At 35.0% G+C, this 23,412-nt stretch overlaps 1 long non-coding RNA gene across 3 annotated transcripts; it reads right to left on the reverse strand.

Moving 5' to 3' along the window:
* Positions 1-4,277: 4,277 nt before the first annotated feature.
* Positions 4,278-14,903, reverse strand: LOC111985131 (uncharacterized). 3 transcript variants are annotated; one of them, XR_010625494.1, is made up of 6 exons: positions 14,660-14,903; positions 13,445-13,576; positions 12,967-13,045; positions 11,605-11,698; positions 10,892-10,962; positions 4,278-4,489 (listed from the first exon to the last, which is right to left on the reverse strand). It is a non-coding gene; the product is annotated as an uncharacterized LOC111985131 (long non-coding RNA). The 3 variants fall into 3 exon arrangements; XR_010625493.1 differs by lacking the exon at positions 10,892-10,962 and having other exon boundaries at positions 4,284-4,489; XR_010625495.1 differs by lacking the exons at positions 10,892-10,962; positions 13,445-13,576 and having other exon boundaries at positions 4,283-4,489.
* Positions 14,904-23,412: the final 8,509 nt, after the last annotated feature.

Raw genomic sequence — 23,412 nt, forward strand, 5'->3', positions numbered from 1 at the left:
TTCTTTTATAGTTTTCATCTTCCTATCTCCTGCTTCCATCTGTTGATCGTCTATTTGCTTTTCTTCTGGTTGTCCGTCCCATCAGAGGCCTTATCGGCACTCAAGTGGCTCACTCTAACCAACGTTATCCTGCCAAGGGGTTACCTCCCCATTAATGCGGTCAGGGGGGTTGGTTGAATGCATTCAATGCGATAGTGACAGCTTACTTTGGGGTTAACCTCTCCCCAAAATCACCTTTGTCAGGCCGAGGACAAGGTATCCTCGGCGTGGATCCAGGAGAATAAGCTTCCCCCCCTTCTCCTCAGGAATAGCTTGTGATCCTCGGCATGGGCCTTGGCCCCGCTATATGATGGGCCGAGGCTATCAGGCCCACGGACCCCACAGGTTAAATACTAGTTTCATATAATAGGTTATGTATGGGATTAATTTTTTAATTTTTTTTAATTTGTCGAAGGAATAGAATGGATAATTCATAAATGAAAGGAATGAAACATGGCAAATATTTTCTTAGTGTGTTTAGGAGTTTATAAAAGGAGGGGTATTTTTTAAATGTGTTTAGGAGTTTATAAAAGGAGGGATGAAAAAAGAAAAAAAAAAGAAGAAATATGTATATTTATTAATATATCGTACTCATTTTATTTGTTTCCCCCCCTAAACAAGGATACAATTGGTATTTCACCTTTATTTCATTAAAAAATAAGTGCTCCTTTTGGGAGAAATTCTTATAGGGGAATGGAGTCATTTTATTCATTTCCATTAAAATTCCAAATAGAGAAATAGATGAAATATTCTTAAGATAATCAATTCATTTTCCCTTGGTACCTATTGTTTTTTATGCATCCAATATTTCACTCACATTATATGGGTCCCATAAGTGGATGAGATTCATATGTTATGAGTGTGATTTGCATGCATTCGAAACATTAGATATTACATATGAAATTTACATATTGTGAGTGTGGCATTGCATGCATTCAAAAGGATCAAGACACTAGATACTTTTTTCCTCTTAAAGGGATTGTAACCTTGGAAGCACATTGGATTTTGTATCCTTGGAATAAAGTTATAAATGAACCAAGTTGTTTACGAATAGCTCGGGTTCGACTCAAAAAATTAAGCTTGTTTATATTTTTTTATTTAGCAAATCAGCCAAGCTCAAGCCAAACTTTAGGCTTGATTATAAAACAAGCCAAGTTTAAAAATAATTATGTTTAAACTAGGCTCAAGCTTAGACTTAATTTAGGGGTGTGTAGTGAACCCGTCAAAACCGACCTGATCCAATCCAATCCGCCAGGTTGGGTTGGTTTTTAAGGGATGATGGGTTGGGTTGGGTTATAAATTTTTTTTTAATAGTGTGTTGGGTTGAGTTCAGGTTATAAGATTCACAAATTCGCCTAACTCGACCTAACCCCGACTCACTTATATTTAATATATATTCAAAATTAAAAAAATATATTATACAATTTTTTAATTTACTTTTTTGCCATTTTTCCTAAATAAAACCCAAACCCCAAGTTCTCTCATAAAGTTTGTGTTTGTTTAGTGTAACGCGGGGAAAATAGTTAACTAACTTTTTTTTTCTAACTATCTAGTTAGTTGTTCCGGTTTCTAAACTATATTACTTACTAGCATTTCGAGTCTCTTAGACTCGATTTTGGCCAGTAAATCGAGTTTCAATAACTTGATTTCGATGGTCTGATGTGGCGTATTTTTCCACGTGGAGACCACCTAAAAATCGAGTCTTAAAAACTCGATTTACAATTCAAAAAATTTTGAAAAAGTTTCCAGTCTCCCACGCACAAGCCAAAATACCCAAAAAAAATACAATCAGATCACAGAGTGTTTCAAATTTTCCAGTCTCCCACGCACAAGCCAAAATACCCAAAAAAAAAAAAAAAAAAAAAAAAAAAAAAAAAAAAAAAAAAAAAAAAAAACACAACACACAAACTCAAAGAAGTGAGACAGTGAGAAATGAAATGACACACAACAACAATCCAAAGACCCATGAGATTGAAATGACAAAGTGAAATCAAATTGCACAGAGACCACAAACCCAAAGATCTATGAAACAAAAACAAAGAGGACAGAAAGACAGAGAGAAGAGAGACCGAAAATCAAACTTGAGAGAGATAGATCAACTTGCAAAAGAGGTGAGACAACGACCTTGCAACAGTAGACCTTAAATGAAGAGCGAAGAGTTTGAAAGGGTTTGACAAATCTGAACTAACCAAGTGGCAAGACCTAAACGGCCACTGAATTGAAGGCTGAAACTTAAAAGGCTTGACAGATCTGGAGTTAAAAAAAATAAAAACTTTAGTGTTTACATAATGGGAGGGTCAGGTTCTACATAAACCCCAAGGCCCGAGACTCGACCCAAAAACATGGTTTTTCAAGACCCATGAACTGCCACTCAACCGCCTTTGCCACTGAAGCCATCCACAAGCCACCAAGTCAACCGAGTGGATTAGGTTTTCCGAGTCCATGGACACCCCTAGATACGACAAAATAGCAATTCCTAAAAAAATTATGACATGATACAGTGGGGACATGATGATTCAAGATTGGAGTTGAGAAAAGAGATCCTTGAATTGACAATTCAACAAAACAAATTGGAAATTGCACACAAGTGAGAGAAAATTAAACAAAGAAGAGAATCAAACATAATGAACAAGAAAGAAAATGGGAGAGGAAGTGATAGTTGAGAAGTGGGGATCACCAATGAGCAGGGACGAGAATTGATGAGCTTTGAGAGCAACACCAATAAATTTCAAGTGGCGTCAATCTAACCGGGTGACAATCAATCTGAGTGGCCAGAGTGCACCTCAAATGAGAGAGAGGACTGAGAAAGTTCAAGGGTGAAAAAGAGGACCGCATTTTTTTTTTTTTTTGGGTATATTACAACCACCTCCCTCAAGATTTTAGGGAATGACATTGTCCCCCCTTCCTAAAAAAATACTGAAGAAATGACAGTCAATCCCAAAACATAAAATTTGAACTAACAACGTTAACAGCTGTTTAAATTTTTCTATGGATGAACCTGCCCCTTGTTTAAACACAACATTCCTATGTTATACATGATTTATTGATGAAATTAGCATTTTGTCCTCGGTTTAGATATTTCTCTCCCAGTCTTCCACATTTTTTGGAAAAAGGGGAAAAAACTCATCTCTCTCTCTCTCTCTCTCTCTCTGCTGTTGAGTGCAATTTACCATTTCTGCACAACACATATTGGTTCTCATATAGATTTCTAGGTTCTCGTATTCCTCTTTTGTCTCTTGCCACTCAATTAAGCAAATATCAAAGGTTGTGTTGAAGGACTACTAAACCAAATCTTCTTTTTCTTCCAATTTCAAGGAAGTTTCAATTCCATTAAAACCAAGGCTTTGCTACTTCACCAAAAATTTTCAATAAAAAAAGTTATCTCAAACAAAATTCAAACCACACCCTACCTGGCCAAAAAGCAGAGAACACATTTCAATAAATTATCAGCAACAACCCCACAAGATTCTTGTGGCTCTCAAGATCTCATGAGACCCATAAGGTCTTGGGTTCAAAACTCCAAACCAACATCTTGGGACCACCCTCAAGTGATTCCTTCCTGTAGTTACCTGGTGGTATAGGACGATGGGACTACACACCTAAGAGAATAGCCAGGCTCTTAAAGAGCTCTAGAAACCCACATTAGGGGGAAAAATGTTAATTACCAGCAGCTACATGCACCACAAATCCACTTCACCATTAGATAAAACTACAAAATTTATGGAACCAACTAAAAGGGAAAAAATATATATTCATCTAAAATGCATCAAGTAATGGCCCTACATAGTTATTATTGTAATCTGAAGAGACAAAAAACTCAAATAAAGAGAAAGGGAGATTTGGATTAAACCAATCCCATCGCATTCTATTTCTCAACAAAGAATCCAAAAGTCCTAAAAAACTTCTCCATAGATACCGGATATTGAGAACAAAAACCCACGTCCATCTAGACCACATTTCTCAAAATCAACCTGCATCTATCTCCTTGTTTTAGATCTAGGTTCCCTCACTCAATTATGGAAGGAGGTGTTTATTAGAATTTCAAATGTTGTAAGGTGTTTTAGGTTGCTCTCAGATAGGGCGAAGATTATTTTGTTCAAAAGTGTTGTAAATTGTGAAAAAGTGAGATGAAGGGTTATACAAGAGCTCATAAATATGAGAAAAGGAGCTTGAATGTTTAAAATTAACCCAAAAAGTTGCTTGATTGACCATGGTTATGTCAAAGGGAATCTTCATAAATAAAAAATAAAAAAAAATGAATAATTTGTTGACGTTGGGACAAGACTGTATTTCTTTCTCACAAATCTCAAGGAGGGGAGTGCCACTTTGAGTTAAATTAGGGGAAGGGAGAATCATTCCTTGAAACCTTGAGGGAGATTAGTGTAATTTACCCTTTTTTCATTCAACCAAACATTTGAGCAACTTCCAAATATTTGTTTTTGTCAATCACCTGCACAAAACTTTCTAAATCAAACACCAAATCAACCTACAATTAAACATCGCAAGTGCCAAAAACCACAGTAAAACTCATTTCAAAGTAAATTTAAACCCAAGGGGTACAGATAAAAAGGCCAAATAATAAATTGTTGTTGAACAAGAAATCACCTACGCCCAAATTGCCACCATCTAATCAACTACCACTATTTAGCGACTATTGATAACCCTAAAGAAATGCTCAAGCCAAGAACACCACGACAAAACCAAAAATAGAAATGAAAATAAAAAAACAACCGCTAACACCACAACCATCCATCACCAACCAAAAGCCCAACAAAGGCTGTCCATTCAACCTATCAACCCAAAAAATCGAACCCAACCCAACCAAAGGCATTTTCGTTAGTTGGGGGATTGGGTTGGAATTTTCTTTTAACTCTCAAGCTAGGTTGAGTTCAATTTGATAGTTTTTCAACCCATCTAATCTAACCTGACCACCATATATATAAGTTTATTTTATTACTCATATAAGTTTATTTTGGTCTTTTGAGAACTAGTCTTAATAAATTTTTAGATTTTGAAACATAATTTGGGCATTCTATGTGAAAATCTATTGGAAATGTGCTTAAAAAGTTTATGTAAGTCCAAATTTTTACAAAGTATGAAACATGTAAGCACAACCCACCGATCCAATTCAACCTAACCCAATACGGGTTGGGTCAAGTAGGTTTCGACAAATGTTTGGGTGGGAATTTCTAAACCCGACAAGATCAAGTTAGGTTGAAAAAAACCCTCTAACCCATGCACGCCCCTAGGCCCAATAGCCCGAGAGAAGAGATGAAGATCAAGTCATCATCCAATCAACTACCACTATTTAGCGACTATTGATAACCCTAAAGAAATGCACAAGCCAAGAACACCACTGCAAAACCAAAAATAGAAATGAAATAAAAAAGCAACCGCTAACACCACAACCATCCATCGCCCAAGCCCAGTCGGCCATTGAGTCCCATCACCAACCAAAAGTGCCAACCTACGTTGGCAAGCCCAACAAAGGCTGTTCATCCAACCTATCAACCCAAAAAATCTAACCCAACCCAACTAAAGGTGTTTTTGTTAGTTGGTGGATTGGGTTGGAATTTTCTTTTAACTCTCGAGCTGGGTTGAGTTCAGGTTGATAGTTTTCCAACCCATCTAATCTAACCTAACCACCATATATATAAGTTTATTTTATTACTCATATAAATTTATTTTGGTCTTTGGAGAATTAGTCTTAATAAATTTTTAGATTTTGGAACATAATTTAGGCATTCTATGTGAAAATCAATTGGAAAACGTGCTTAAAAAGTTTATGAAAGTCCAAATTTTTACAAAATATGAAACATGTAAGCACAACCCACTGATCCAATTCAACCCAACCCAGTATAAGTTGGATCAAGTAGGTTTCTACAAATGTTTGGGTGGGAATTTCTTTTTTTTTTTTTTTTTTTTGATAAGTAAGAAGAGAGTATTATTAATAAAAGAAAAACAAGAGAAACACAAAGAGTTCACGGTAGTGAACGATGGAAAAAAAGAAACAACAAGACAAAAACAACCCCTAATCTATTCTAATAGAAGAAATAAAATCCGTAAGGGTAGAACAATCCAAGAAACCCCAACATCGAGACCACTCAAAGAGGGTCCTCTGGCAAAACTCTAATAACTGAACCACAATTTTCCCCTCATCCTCAAAAGCCCGCCGATTCCGTTCAGACCAGATAGTCCACATTAAACAGCCTGAGACCAAATCCCAAATATCAGAACTATGCTTCCCAAGCCAATGAAACCAACAGAATAATAAGTCCTCAACTAAACCTAGCATGACCTAATCGATCCCAAACAACCGAAGCATATACATCCACAAAGAATGAGCTATCGAACAAAAAAGTAACAGGTGATCCACAGATTCCGCATTACAACAACACAAATAACAACGATTCGTCAAAGGACGACCAAAAAGCATAAGATTATCCAAAGTTAGAATCTGACCATAAGCTACTGTCCACATAAAAAAAGCCACCCTATTAGGAACCTTAACTTTCCAAATACCTTTCCAAGGGAAGGTGGAGGGAGCTGCATTACGAATCTTACGATAGAAAGACCGAGTATCAAACTTTCCACTGCCATTAAGATCCCAACAAAGCTTGTCACACCCTCCACCCCTAGGGATTCGAGTTTGGATGAAATGAAGAAGGGAGTAGGAAGCCACCAACTCCCAATCATTGAATTCCCTCTGAAATCTTAAACTCCACACTCTGTCATTATCACCCACCAAAGGGCTTAACACATCAGAAATACAAGCCTCCTTATTAGCTGAACACAAAAATAACTGAGGATAAAGACTTTTAAGAGGGACATCCCCAGTTCACTTGTCATGCCAAAAAAGAATACGAGATCCATCCCCCACCACAACAGAGAAATGCTTAAAGAAAGTTTCCCACCCTTCACTAATACTCTGCCATAACCCACAACCATGGGCTCTACTACAAGCTCTAGTGCACCAACCCCCTTTTCCCTCCCCATATTTCATGGCTATGACCCTTCGCCACAGATGAGAGGTTTCATGGCCATACATCCAAAGCCATTTCCCTAAAAGGGCCTGATTAAAAGGCGCCAACTTCCGATTCCTAAACCACCCAACTCACGCGGTAAGCAAACCTTTTCCCAAGCCACCAAAGGATATTTGAAACACTCAACTGATGAACCCTACAAGAAATTCCTTTGAATGCATTCCAATCTAGTCGCCACAGCTTTGGGGATAGTAAAAAGGGAAAGGTAATAAGTCAGAAGGCTTGAAAGGGTACTCTTCAGCAAGGTGAGTCTACCACCCTTTGACAAATAAAGCCGCTTCCAACCTGAAAGCTTCTTTTCCATCCTCTCAAGGATCGGATTCCAAATGGAAGGTGTTTTATACAAAGTTCCCAAAGGCATACCTGTGGCCTTAAAGATTCTTTTGGGGGTCAGGCTTTGTGGGCTATAGGGGAGAGCTCCAGAGGAAGCTCGAGGAAGGTTCCTGGGTCGCCGATGCCAGCAGCAATTCCGGCAAGCACGATGGGGTTTCTGAGCCGCCGGTGACAGTGGCGGCCCCGGCGAGTGCAACGGTGGGGTCCTTTCTTGGGTTTTCCGGCGCGGTGGTGACCAATCAGAGGATGGGGGACGTGACCCATACTCCAATAGTTGGTGACAGCAAGGCCGATGATGCCCATCACTCTTTTTCTCCTCTATCGAGTCTGGGTAGTGGGGATGGTCTCTGTTTTGGAGATAGAGATGACTTTATGGTGGATTTAGGTGAGAAGGGAGGAGATTGGAGTAGTCCTAATGCTGAGCCTATGGTGCTGAGCCAAGTGGGTAGGGTTGAGTTGCTTCAGGATGGGCCTGAGCATCTACTGAGTCAATGGAAGCACAGTGTGGTTAATCCTAGTGGTTTTTTTCATGGTGAGGATGAGAATGGTTTTTTGGAATGCTCACCTCTTTCTAAATGGGATCCCAATGGACATAAGGAGTTGGAGGTGATCCAAGAAGGTGATGAGGGAGAGTTTCGGGGGTCAGCGGAGGAAAATTCGAAATGGGTCTATAGTCTAATGAAAATTTTTTGTAGAATTGTGGGTTTTCCTATTGTGAAGCATGAAGATCAATGCCTGGCTCTGTTTCGTCTTCTCGAACAAGACTGTGTTGATGTTGTCAGCGTTGGGTCTTCTAATGGTAATGTGAACTCTAAGCAGAAAGGGCTTAGGGAACTCAAAGGTTTGTTTTCCTCTATTAATTATGATGGGGTAGCATCTAAGGGGAGGAACAAAGACCTCTCAGTAGGTACGGGGGCGATTACTAGTTTTAAATGAGTTTACGGCTACTATCTTGAAATGTTAGGGGATTAAATAATCCTCAAAAGTGAGAGGTATGTAAAAATCTTCTCAAGGAGTGGAAGTGTGATATAGTTTGCTTTCAAGAAACTAGGCTGTCTTCTTTAAACTATTTTGTTGTTCGAAGCCTTTGGGGTAGTCCATTCCTAGAGTGGGTTGTTCTAGATGCAATCAATACTGCAAGGGGGGGGTGTTACTAGTTTGGGACAAGAGAGTTTTTGAAAAAGTTGATTGTGCTATTGGGCGGTTTTCTGTTAATATTTTATTCAAGGGGGTTGTAGATGATTTTGTATAGGCTTGTTCAGGAGTGTATGGGCCTAATGAGGATTCTCAGCGGGGTGCTTTGTGGGAAGAACTCTCAAGGATGCACTCTAGGTGGAATACGGCATGGTGTGTTTTTGGGGATTTCAATATCATTCAATATCCGAGTGAGAGATTTGGTTGTGAGGCTTTTAGTCCGGCTATGTTTGCTTTTTCAGACTTCATTGAGGCTAATTACCTTGTGGACTTACCCCTTGAAGGGGCTTCGTTTACTTGGTTTAGAGATTCGGGGTCAGATTGTATGTCAAGAATTGATAGAACCTTGGCATCAGTGGATTGGGTGGATCACTTTGGAAACGTGTCTCAAAGGGTTCTCCCTCGTGTAGTTTCTAATCATTGCCCTCTGTTGGTGGTGGCGGGTAGTGTTAATAAAGGCCGGAGTGCCTTTATGTTCGAGAATATGTGGTTGAAAGAAGAGGGTTTTGTAGAGAGGGTTTGGCAATGGTGGAATATTGAATATTAAAGATTTTAGGCCTATCAGCTTAGTAGGCAGTGTGTATAAGCTTTTGTCCAAGGTTTTAGCTAACAAATTGAGGTGGGTGCCGGATAATCTTATTTCGGAGTCACAAAATTCTTTTGTTGGTGGCAGACAGATTTTGGATTCAGTGCTTATTGCCAACGATTAGACAGTAGACTGAAGTGTCGTATACTCGTACTCGTACCCCCGGGGTGGTGTTTCTAAACCCGACAAGATCAAGTTAGGTTGAAAAAACCCCTCTAACCCATGCACACCCCTAGGCCCAATAGCCCGAGAGAGGAGACGAAGATCAAGTCATTCCATGTTTCCAGGCCCCATTCCACACCATCAGTAGCTGTTACACACCAATGTGTTTTTTGATCAATTTCTTCTAATTCTATATTAGTTGAAAGTATAATTTTGGCTTTCTTTTAATATTTTAAAAGTGAAAAAAAAAAATTAAAAAATTAAACCTGATGATAAGCTAGACGAAAGGATTATATTAAACATAAATGAAAGTTGAGGGGAAAAAACAAAAGTAAACTTTAGTGACTCAATTGAAAACATGCCAAAGTTAGAAAGTTTAATGTGTAATTTAACCTTAAAAAAATATTAAAACAAAATACAATGGAAAAATGCATTAGTATAAACACTTGGGTTATAATAATCTTTTTTGTTAAAATTTTATAGTAAAAATTACAAAAACCTCCTTTGATATTTGAGGGATCACACTCTTGCCCAAAATTTAAGGGAAATGATGCTCCCCTCACTTGAGGTTCAAAGAAAATCAAAACATTAGTCCTTCCATTAATAACATCGGTAACAGAATATTCCTAATTTTGAGAAGATTCTTTTGACTAAATGAAAGTTTTTTGAGTTAAATATTGTCATTCATTGTCACCAAGTTTCTAAAAAAACACTTTCAGCAGCAAATTTTCTAACCAAGTTGGAAGTGTTTTTTGGAAGTTTGGTGGCCAGGAATGATAATAATTAGCCCAAAAAACTTTCACTAATCATAGTCAAGGCTTAGTCAGTGGAATCTTTTCAAAATTTGGAATATTATATTACAATTATTAACAGAAAGGCTAATATGTTAATTTCCTTCAAACCACAAGGAAGATGAAGGTCATTTCCTTGAGTTTAGGTCAAACTACCATTCCACAAACCTCAAGGGAGATTTTTGTAATTTACCCAATTTTATAATTCATTGTAAAACCCAAAATAAGACAAATTTGAGCACTATTTACGCTTCAATTCTTTTCCAAAATCCATCCTTGCATCAGTTGCATCTCTTGTACATTTAATATTCTTTTCTATTTTAATTGTTAAGTTACAAATGCACTTGATAAATCTTGAACCCACAACTTCACCCTCCACCTTATTCTTACAAGGGGAGGAGATGCCATTTGAGCAAGAGCTCCTTGGATTGTACGTTTAAATTTTGTTAAAGAGTAAGAATGGCAAAATGGGAAAGCATGGCTCTAGCAGATAGTAGATAGCCTCTTCTCCTTTGTAATTTTGAAATTTAATAGTAAAATATCACTTGACCAAGACCTAGCAGCTAAAAAGAAGCAAGATAGTTATCCACTCATCCCACCTCATAAAAGATCCTGTTAGAGCTTCTCCAACCTATGAGCCATATGAGTAGTAATGGTGTACACACACATAAATAAAAAATAAAAAATAAAGATCAAATGGCTGTACAATTTATAGTGAACAGTGTAACTTGACCAAGACTTACTAGCTAAAAGAAGGGAGATAGTTCTTCGTTCATCCTGCCTTGTACAACAATCCCACTAGAGCTTCTCCAACCTATCAACCACATGAGTAGGTTATGTAGGACAAAATAGGGATTTGTCTGCGTTTAGTTGTGGTGGGTTTAGGGTAGGAAAGAAGAAGAATTATAGAGAAGTTAGAGCTGTTTAGAGGCTGTGTGAACAGTATCCGTGAACAGTAATCCTAGAAAGAAAGAAGAGAAAATAAAGAAAAAAGAGAAAGAGAAAGAAACATCAAAGGCCAACGTGCCTATTGCTCAAAACACTCAATTTTATTACCCAACTCATTCTAAAAGCACCCTACATGTATAAAGACTCTTACTTATACTAGTAGTATTAGGATTCCTAATACTACAAGGACTACTATTTAACCCTAATAAATTAAAAACCAAAGCCCATACATAAAGACCCATAATTAAATAAGACTCATTAATAAAACCTATGGCCTATAACTATGGCCCATACCCAACAATCGTAAAATTACTAAAATATCCTTGACTCAAGTATAACCAAATAAAATATAAAAACTTAATTAGCAACCACGGACACTTATTCTTGGGCTTTGCCTTAGCCTTAGGCTTCCAAAGAGAATATCCTTTCTTTAAACATGTTATGATTCCGCCATCAGTAGGTATGATTAAAAGAGACAGAAAATAGGTGGAAAGGATAGAGAAAGTACTCTTTGGGTAGTGTGAGCCTTCCACCTATAGATAAATAAAATTGCTTCCATTCACCCAACTTCTTCTCCATCCTTTCTAAAGCTGAATTCTACACTGCAGTAACAGAATACAATACTGAATCATTATATCTAAAAAAGATTTTCCAACTATCACAAATCAACAGAATTTCATCGGAAAATAAAAGGTACAAAAATTAATTGGTTGACATACATCTAGGTAATAGTTTTTTAAATAGTGTTGGGTCAAGATTTATCCATCATGCTCGTTCAACAACGTCTACTTCCTTTATTTTGTTTCAGGGAATTTCACTTTTCTACACTCCAATCCAAGCTCAAGCAAAATGTTCTTTGAGCCCAAGAGGTCATAATTGGTAAAAAATCTTCATGTTTGTTGCTCCTTCATTTTATTTTATTTTTGATATGTAATGAAAATATTATTAAACTGTCAAAAAAAAGTGTCACCAAGTATACAGTAAGTATTCACTAGGGACGAGCAATCAAACACACAAATTACAAGCATCTATCAAAGAATGAACCAAAAAAATTGAATGACTGCCTACTATTGACAACCAATCCAATAAATATTGGACAAAATTTTTTAGCAATTTACTTATTTAGCATGTAAGCATTATGTAGTCAACATTATTCAATTTCCAAATTAAATAAGCATGACAAACAAGATCCAATCACCTCAAACCAAATCAGAATTTTCACAAGGTTAATCAATTGATTGCAACAGTATAAAATCGTGAGAATGAGTTGAGAAATTATCAATAGCCAACTCAATGACATCACCAACATGATTCTCAATAAATCTAGTTCAAAGGTGTTGATTCCTTCTCAGATTGTATAGGGAAACTCCCTAGGGAAAAAAATGTTTTCTTTAACTTGGTTCCTTCTGTACAAACATCCACAAGCATTTTCATAGATACATTGTAATCACTCTAACCTCTTTCCTCAGTACCGCATATAAAGACGTCATTGCAGGCTTATCATATATAAGACAAGTGAAAAAATAGAGGACAATCCAGCCTGTGTCATCCACTTTTGACACAGGATTTTTTTCAAAATATATATAATATCAAGGTTTATATATGTACCTCTTTTTCCTAGAGTAGATATGGATTTCACATTGCTCTCCTCTTTAACTCATCCACTGATATCCTAATTGGTTTATTTGAATATCTTAAACTTGAAAATTCTCATGCCTAACTCAGAATGCAAAAGGCTCCCAAGAAAACAAATTCCCTTGCCTAACTTAGAAAGCAATAAAATCAAAAGAAATATCCCAGTGTCCAATCTGTCAAATTCCAAGACTAAATAAGACATGGAGAAATGAAATAACTTATCACACAAACCTACCTTGCAAACTCTTCAACATCTTGAACGCCCTACAGAAAACAACTCATTTTTATCAAATTTTCCTTCAAGCTGGAGTCACCTGAAAAAGAGCAACATGCATCACAATATTTAAGACCATCAGTTTCTATCCCATTAAACATTACAGTGTAATTTGCAAATATATAATACGAAATACCATAACTCTTAGACAGTTATACCTATAGTTTAGACCCAACAGTCATATCAACATACCTCCATTCAGTGCTTTCACAATTAGCACACTACACAACTTGAGCACCAAAACATAAAATAAAAAAATAAAAAGACAGTCGAAAGGATTGATACTGTAGTCATCTGAAGTTGCTGAAAAATCCAATTGGGCCAGTTGATATGGAAATCTGATATTAGAGATTCGCTCTAAAACCCTAGGGTCAAACTTATCAACCAAAGTCTCCCAACTAACATAATCGTATGCTTTCTCTAATCTCTACGTCCTTACCAAATTATGCTTGACCCTCCAATCTCAGCCCACTATTCAAGTGCCTACACATGCCATTACTTCCAAATCCCCATCTCTCCAATTTCGCATCTTTTACTTGTGCGTTTGAGAAACTATCACTCAAGCAGTCTCCTATAAAAATGAATTAGAAGCATTCACAAAGAGGGTTTAAAGACAAAACTATGAGTGGTCACTTATAAAAATGAATTAGAAGCATTTTAGAGACAAAACTATGTTCAACCCTCTAAAGTAACGGAAGGAAAGAACTAATAAAGTGGTCAAATAAATATGGATTCAAATTTGTTTTCAAGCATCAAGAAAACAAAATATTCGTTTCAATTTTGAACCTAGGGTTTCAGAAATTTGAAAAATAACAAAGTTTAAAAATTGGGGTTCATTTCAGAAATACTCATTACCAAGAAAAAAATTTTGTGAAATTCCTTTTTTTTAACTTATTCCAAGTCATAATATACACAGGTATTAATACTCATTGCCATTCAACCAAAGTTCCTGTTTAAAAATATCCCTAATGACACAAGATTTTTTATTTATTTTTTAATGTCCTAATAACATAAAAGAATTATAACAACATAAGAAGAAATCGGGTCTCAAAATGGGATACAAATCATTAAAATTTAACTAATTAGTCATATCAACTTCACAAGAAAGTTGCATTACAACGAAGCCCTCAACATTTCATGATTATATCCAACAGAAAAAGTGAGGCTTCATAAGAAAACTCTAACATATAACCATAGCTAAACCCAAAAAATTACTATTTTTTTTTTGGAACCCAATATTTATTTTATTGTTTTATTTCAAAATAATTTAAGTGATTCATTAACCCAAAATAAAAATATACTTAAAATGGTAAAACCAATCAGTGTTGAATGCAGAACTTTCTGGAAAAGCATAATATTTGTAACATAAAAAGCAATACTTAAACAAACAAATAAGTAATGCAGCTTCCCATAAAATAAAAAATCAGTACAAAGCAGACCAAACATTTGCATGCAACATCTTTAAAAACGTAATCTGAATCTATCTACAAACAGTAGTTCTCAATTTTCCATGAAAACTAGCTATAACTATTCATAAAACGAAACCCAAAAACAAAAAACCACAAACTTTTGCACATACAAAAAAGACAAAATTTTGTAGATAGAGCGAGAGAAAGAAATAAAAAAACACAGAAAGAAAAAGAAAAAGATTTACCTGAGAAGAGAAAGAAGATCAAAGAGAAGTAATTGACGCGGGTTCTTCGTCAAAAAGTACATGATCGAGTTCATGTATACGAGAGAAAACAAAAAATGCAGTGATATTGAAAGCTTAGCAGAAAAATATGAAACATATCTAAAGTACGAAAGTTCTAGGAAGGATCCGTTGTACTGAGAAGAGGAGAAGAGAAAATTGTTTTTTTAATAAAACTGTGGCGTTGTGTTGTAGAGACAGGAGAGAGAAGAAAATATCTTCGCACTTTGCAAAGGTTAGAGTTATCACCTACTATGAAAACTTTATAGTATTTCGTGAACTTCGCAGGTGTCAACAATATAGGACTTTTTGAAGGTTATTTTGGTCATTTTGATATAAATAATCCACGTGGTGGATGGTGATTGGGGGTATACAGGTTCTACATGTGGGGGTTTGTTTATTCTGAGAATGTTAGAGGTTTTGATTCGCTGATGTCATGAATGATGCCAACTCTCAACTGTGAATTAGATATGTACAATAATAGTAATCGGTCCACTTTATGAAAAAACAGATTAGTAAAATTTTATTATTAAAAAAATATTGTAACTGTAATTAATAGTAAAAATTAAACTTCTTTTGTACTGATTCATGACATGGATTATGAAAAAATTTGTTAAAATTTGTGTTAAATAGTAGTATCTGTTGCGTATTATAGGTTTTCAATAAAATTTGTTGTGACGCCATAGTTGGGTTTTTTTCCTTGAAGGGTAAACAGTAAACACTTTAGATTGCTCCCCGTTAGAGCATTAGTATTGGAAAATTCCAATACTATTCTATTTTACAATTCTAAAAAACCACTTTATCATTATATTATACTATTTTTCAATACCTCTACATTCCAAACTTCTACTTTCCTCTTTTATTCATTAAAATAATATATCTACATAATAAAATAATATATCTTAAAATTATATCTTTTCTCTCCCATCTCTCTCCTCTCTCTACATAATAAAATATTATTATTTTTTTACAATACTTGCTACAGTGCAATTCTATGTTTAGAATTGCACTGTAGCAGTATTGCAAAAAAATTTGCAATAATGCTGTTTAGCATTCCCCAATGCAGATGATTTTGGGGTTTAAAATTCTAAATTTCCCTTAGATTTGGCATTAGCATTTCCCAATGCTAATGCTCTTACACATTCATGCTTTAACAAATACTACATGAGAAAGAGATTATTAGTAAATTGGCTAAAGAGGAATGTCTTGTTTGGTCAGAATACAAGGACATGGGTACATGATTCGATACCACCTGCACTAGGAGCACAGGAAAAATGGCTTGGTATGCTTGTTGGGGTTGGTCGATGATCTATGTATATATCAATCGACTAATGGCTAGGCAGGAAATTCTCCTCAAGTATGTGGTTCAAACCATTGTTATGAATACCGTTTCAGACCCCGTTTCGATTTGTCTAGTGGAACAGAATATTTCGGTACCAACTAATTTTGGTGTACTGTTTCAGGGTGTTTCGGGATTCCAAAAAAATAATATATATATATATATATATATAATTTCATATCCTATTACTTTTTATATTAAAAAAAAAAACATAAAAGTTATATATTGGTGTACTGTTTCAGGGTGTTTCGGGATTCCAAAAAAATAATATATATATATATATATATATAATTTCATATCCTATTACTTTTTATATTAAAAAAAAAAACATAAAAGTTATATTTTCATACATTTATAAAATTTGCTATTTTAAGATTAATCTAATTCATTCATTTAAAATATTATTATTTTAATTAAAATACTAATTAATTTTTTTAATGCAAAGGCAAATATGAAGTAAGCCTGGATAGTGGCTTCATAATTTGGCTAAAGCACACTGCCTAAGCCAACTCTATTTACAACTTTTTTTATTATTATATTTTCCCTCACCCACCATATTTCACTTTCTTCCTATTTTTAATTGTTTTCTCTTATTTTCTCTCATCCACACACGTCACCTATATATACTCCTTGATATTTACACTACTCACTTTTGAATTCTATCCCATCTTTTATGAGATCTAGACATTAAAACTGACACTCTTATCTTTTCATGACTTCATCTTTCTTTTTATTTTTTTACTCTCACACGCAACTTATCTCAGTTTTTCTCTCTAAGTCTTCTCTCTTCCCTCTTCTCCTCTCTCTCTCTCTCTTTCTCTGATGGATATCCAAATTTGTTAAGCATGACTGCGTGAGCCACAACATTCCTCTAGTTCTGATACTATTATTCCTCTACAACTCATCTTATGAAGCAAAAGACTATAGTGTATTTGTGGAAAGGAACGATGGGATCAATTTTGGTCTGTTCAAGATCCAAGACTCCCAAGTTCAACTTTATGTGCAACAAACTCATACCGGCCGAATCTTTTATTTCGGGCGAAATTAACCGAAACAGCCCAGAACTGCCGAAACACACCGGAACAGGCCGAAATCTTACCCGAGGTGGAATAGATGGGCTTGCCGTTCCAGTTTGCTTGCTGGTACGAAATTTTCCGGCCATTCCGGCCGTAACGGAACGATATCCATAACGTTGGTTCAAACAATTCTTACTTATGTCATGAGTTGCTTTCATTTACTAAAAAGATTGTGTTGTGTATGTATCAATCGACTAATGGCTGGGAAGGAAATTCTCCTTAAATGTGTGGTTTAAGCAATTCCTACTTATGTTATGAGTTGCTTTCATTTACTAAAAAGATTGTGTCAAGCAATGCAAGGGGTGATGTGCTCGTATTGATAGGGACAACAATGTAATTTGGATAAATATTGGTTTAGTTGGGGCAAATTGTGTCACTCAAAGGATAAGGGTGAACTAGGAGTTAGAGATATAGGATTGCTGGGACAAATTGTCTCACTCAAAGGATGGTTGTTTAAGAATAGCCTATTTCTAGTATCTTATTTAGCTTATTCGTGTATTTGACATCAGTTGATTTAGTTTTTTTGCTAAAAGCTGTTAAAGTATTCTTATATTTTGAAGAAGAAAAAATGTGAAAAATGCAAGGTTTTAAAAAACTATACATAAAAACTAAAAACTAAAGGCAAATGGACTGGTGTGTAGTCAAACTCACATTTAATACAGGACTAGTCGCAAACCCGCGCGTTGCGCGTGATAATTTTTTAAGTAAAATACTATTTTAATCCCTAGACTTTATAAAGAGTTTTTTTTTTTTTTTTAAATAGTTTTATCATATTTTTCATAATCTTGTCTATAACGTTTTTTACCATTATCATATATTTATTGGTTGATAATTTGCATAACATAGACATTAAATAAGAGAAAGAACCATTCATTAGATTTTTTAAGTCATGGTGTATGAAGATTATATATATATATATATATAAAAGGTTAGATGAAATGTCAAAAAATGAGATTATAAAATTTTCCAACTTTATTTCTAATATAATTTCTAAATTACTGAAGAACGTCTCATTTTTAGCTATGATAGGAAATATAATTTCTCTAGTTAGAGTTTGATTAGTTTTAAGTTTAAATTTTGTATTATTATATTTAATTGTTGATTCCGCCTCGAGGCTGGCTCCTATCAGTATGTGTGGTATGCACGCTTCCTTCACGATCACCTCTCCGCTCAAGGTTGACAAAGGAGTCGCCATGCTGGGATCCCATAGATTCTACTTGGTGTGGACCTGATCCAACCATAGTTAATCGTCACACTCACTATCACACAAGTTCTTCCCATAGACGGCGCCAATTGTAGGGACACGATTTGCAGCCTAAGATGTATGGGATCTTGGCCCAGTGAGCCTAATACAATAAATTTGTAGAGAGTAGGTCAAAAAACTAGACCCTAATGAATTTGACAACGGCTAGTATGGATTTAAAGGATAATCAAGCAGGAACAAAACACATAGGACTGAATGAATTCACTGTCCAATGAGGTAAATCTTGTATAAATCAATAGACCAGATTACAAATGCAACTTTGATTGCTATAGTATTCTTTTTCTATTTTTCGATCCGCCTCTCATGGAGAGCCTCTCATATTATGTAGCTCATTTCGGACCAACTTAATCCTACACTTATTGATCATCTGAGCCCTTACTTAAGTGTCTGTCCCATCAATCACCCTCTTTGGCTTCTTGTGAGTCGTGGTAGCCAAGACTGCACTGTTCAGAGATTTTCTCCACATAAATGCGGCCAGAAAGGTAGCTGCAGTGCATTTAATGCGATGGTAGCAGCTTTTCCTTAGATATTTCTGAGTTCCCATCACTCTTATACAAGTATGATGCACGCCCTTGTTGCTAAAGCCTCTTGGAAGGTCACCTTGATTGTTGGAATACAGATCTAAGTTGTATTCATCATGTCTGAGAAGGAGTTCCTCCTCGAACCACCCTCCATTGGTTCTTACTTATAAGATTTTGAAAATTGGAACCCCTCACAATTATTTGCCCCTCCTCGAAAGTTCCCACGTCCTTGGATAAGACCCAAGGCCCAACATATAATTTTGGGCCCTTATCCCTACAATAGCCTTTCAAAACTCCGGTTTTTCTCTCTCATCCGAGGAGAAAAAGTGGGGTTTTGATTTTCAAGAGACTTTATTTCTCTGGTTCACACGTGCGGGAATGCCGTTTTACGCGCCCCATAATTGCAACTAACGCTTTAAAGCCCGCGAGGCGTCATTAAATGCTCCAGGTGATGCCTTGTTCCCCAGATCTAACGGTGAGGAGCAGATCCAACGGTTGATCTTTCTCCTGAAATTTTGAGCAGGATAATTCCCACTCATTTTCACCCTCTATATAAAGCACTGAAGGAGATCTTTTCCTTTTACTTTATGAATTCATAAGTTCTACAGAGATCTTAAGCACTCTAACTTACTAAGCTCCATACATTCCCAAGTTTCCTAGACTCTTTTCCTTAGGACATTACTAAAAGATCTTGTCAAAGGTTCGAGATTTGACACATTCACTTGTTTTCGTAAGTATCTATTTCTTCAAACTCTCTTTTTCTCCTCGGCCGAGTTCCTTGGCCTTTTTTCTTATTAGAAAACCTTCTCCTTGTCATCCACGTTTGCTTAGATGGGTAGATTTAAGCACTTAGTGGACTCTCCATCTGGTATGGAGGGTTTTAGGGCCAAATACCGCATCCCACATGGAGTGGGCTTACAATATTGCCCCCTAAACCAAACCAATAGAGAGGAAGGTGAAGTTGTCATTCCAATGATCACCTTTATAAGGGAGGAACGACACTTCCNTGTTGTCATTGTATATTGGTTTGCAATATGCAAGTAAATGCTGGATTGCTCATTAAATATGAGCAGAAATATTTTAAATTTATGCATCAATTTTTCCTTATAATTAATTTTAAACATTTTGATTCCTTGAAATTAAGTTTCTTGGAGTGGGGTGGCTGACAAGGATATGGACTAGACCTTTTGATGACTGAAATTTTAAATTTTCTTCTGTGCTTTTTTTACCGGAATGAAGAGGTTCAGGTTGTAAAAAGCTGGGCATTTCCATTTCGTTCATGTTGTTATCAATCAAATGAAACTCCGAGATGTATTCGACCTTTCTCTGTCTGATAATGTTGTATAATTATAACTGGTGCAAGTTGATCCAACTTCTAAGACTATACTAATTTCTAATAGACCTCCGTTTAAAATGGGTTTGCATGGGACCCAAGTTATAGAGAAAAATTGGTTTCGAATGAAGTTGATTTTCATTTGGAGATATGAACAACACAAATTTGAGGTAAGATTGGGTCGCATATTTCCAACCATCACCTCAAATAAAAGAGACATTTTGGAACTACATTGCATCTTCAAGTTCAGTAATAGAAAAACTCACAAGATTGCGAAATCGAGTTAGATAATATGTTACATCTTCCCAATTTTTGGGAGACTTACAGAAAAATTGACTTGGTCTAGAAAGGTGGATTGCACTTCTGTATGCTTACATGTAAAAAAGATATTCATATATAAAATAATGATTTCAAATAAATTAAAGTATCCCATGTTGATATGATATGTATGAATGTCTATAACCTTATAAAAAAATGAAGTTATGCAGCTAAATTATTTGTTTTAGATTCATTCGGCTGCTTTTGATAAAAGTTTTTATCACAAAGCATGGGTGATGGGTCTAGATAGTTTAAAGGTGATGGATTTGGTAAGGTTGAAATTTATCAATCATCTTGTTACACCTATAGTATAAGCTAAGTGAAACTTTATAGTCAAGGGGTTTCAAAAAAATTAAAAAATATTACTCGGATTAAAATTCTATTATCAAAAGTATCCAGAAAATTATAGTGTCATTATTTACTTTATATTATTTTAACAATTTAATATAAATTTTCGTTATGAAAAAAAATTGGACTTAAACAATGTGCTTTTGCTCCATAACTTAAAGTATTTTATTCTATATTCTTAATTATTATTAAAATATTAATTTAATTTATACGGATTTGTTTTACATGTGTGTATCACAGCAGCATAATATTGTAATGCACAGCAGCTCTATCTTAGTGTCTTATATATGTGTGTTTTACATTTAAATCTTGATCTGAGAGGTTGGCAAGAACTATGAGCTGTGAAAGTAATGGTGATGACTCAAAAAAAAAAAAAAAAAAAAAAGGAAGAAGAAAAGAAAGATGAAGGGGATCCAAATTGTGCAAAAGTAATAATTGTATCTGGTGACATTGCTATAAATATTTGTGGAGCCAATAGGTTTTTTTTATATTTTTTTTATTTTTTATTTTTTTATGTAATTTCTTTCGCTTCATATAGTCTTTGTTTACCTGAGGACGTTTGTTGTCATTGTATATTGGTTTGCAATATGCAAGTAAATGCTGGATTGCTCATTAAATATGAGCAGAAATATTTTAAATTTATGCATCAATTTTTCCTTATAATTAATTTTAAACATTTTGATTCCTTGAAATTAAGTTTCTTGGAGTGGGGTGGCTGACAAGGATATGGACTAGACCTTTTGATGACTGAAATTTTAAATTTTCTTCTGTGCCTTGTTTTACCGGAATGAAGAGGTTCAGGTTGTAAAAAGCTGGGCATTTCCATTTCGTTCATGTTGTTATCAATCAAATGAAACTCCGAGATGTATTCGACCTTTCTCTGTCTGATAATGTTGTATAATTATAACTGGTGCAAGTTGATCCAACTTCTAAGACTATACTAATTTCTAACTAGACCTCCGTTTAAAATGGGTTTGCATGGGACCCAAGTTATAGAGAAAAATTGGTTTTGAATGAAGTTGATTTTCATTTGGAGATATGAACAACACAAATTTGAGGTAAGATTGGGTCGCATATTTCCAACCATCACCTCAAATAAAAGAGACATTTTGGAACTACATTGCATCTTCAAGTTCAGTAATAGAAAAACTCACAAGATTGCGAAATCGAGTTAGATAATATGTTACATCTTCCCAATTTTTGGGAGACTTACAGAAAAATTGACTTGGTCTAGAAAGGTGGATTGCACTTCTGTATGCTTACATGTAAAAAAGATATTCATATATAAAATAATGATTTCAAATAAATTAAAGTATCCCATGTTGATATGATATGTATGAATGTCTATAACCTTATTAAAAAAATGAAGTTATGCAGCTAAATTATTTGTTTTAGATTCATTCGGCTGCTTTTGATAAAAGTTTTTATCACAAAGCATGGGTGATGGGTCTAGATAGTTTAAAGGTGATGGATTTGGTAAGGTTGAAATTTATCAACATCTTGTTACACCTATAGTATAAGCTAAGTGAAACTTTATAGTCAAGGGGTTTCAAAAAAATTAAAAAATATTACTCGATTAAAATTCTATTATCAAAAGTATCCAGAAAATTATAGTGTCATTATTTACTTTATATTATTTTAACAATTTAAATAAATTTTCGTTATGAAAAAAAATTGGACTTAAACAATGTGCTTTTGCTCCATAACTTAAAGTATTTTATTCTATATTCTTAATTATTATTAAAATATTAATTTAATTTATACGGATTTGTTTTACATGTGTGTATCACAGCAGCATAATATTGTAATGCACAGCAGCTCTATCTTAGTGTCTTATAATGTGTGTTTTACATTTAAATCTTGATCTGAGAGGTTGGCAAGAACTATGAGCTGTGAAAGTAATGGTGATGACTCAAAAAAAAAAAAAAAAAAAAAGGAAGAAGAAGAAGAAAGATGAAGGGGATCCAAATTGTTCAAAAGTAATAATTGTATCTGGTGACATTGCTATAAATATTTGTGGAGCCAAGTAGGTTTTTTTTTTTATTTTTTTTTATTTTTTTATTTTTTTTATGTAATTTCTTTCGCTTCATATAGTCTTTGTTTACCTGAGACGTTTGTTGTCATTGTATATTGGTTTGCAATATGCAAGTAAATGCTGGATTGCTCATTAAATATGAGCAGAAATATTTTAAATTTATGCATCAATTTTTCCTTATAATTAATTTTAAACATTTTGATTCCTTGAAATTAAGTTTCTTGGAGTGGGGTGGCTGACAAGGATATGGACTAGACCTTTTGATGACTGAAATTTTAAATTTTCTTCTGTGCCTTTTTTTACCGGAATGAAGAGGTTCAGGTTGTAAAAAGCTGGGCATTTCCATTTCGTTCATGTTGTTATCAATCAAATGAAACTCCGAGATGTATTCGACCTTTCTCTGTCTGATAATGTTGTATAATTATAACTGGTGCAAGTTGATCCAACTTCTAAGACTATACTAATTCTAACTAGACCTCCGTT

This window comes from Quercus suber, unplaced genomic scaffold (genome assembly GCF_002906115.3).
Source record: "Quercus suber isolate HL8 unplaced genomic scaffold, Cork oak 2.0 scaffold_584, whole genome shotgun sequence".
In the NCBI taxonomy this organism is placed as follows: domain Eukaryota; kingdom Viridiplantae; phylum Streptophyta; class Magnoliopsida; order Fagales; family Fagaceae; genus Quercus; species Quercus suber.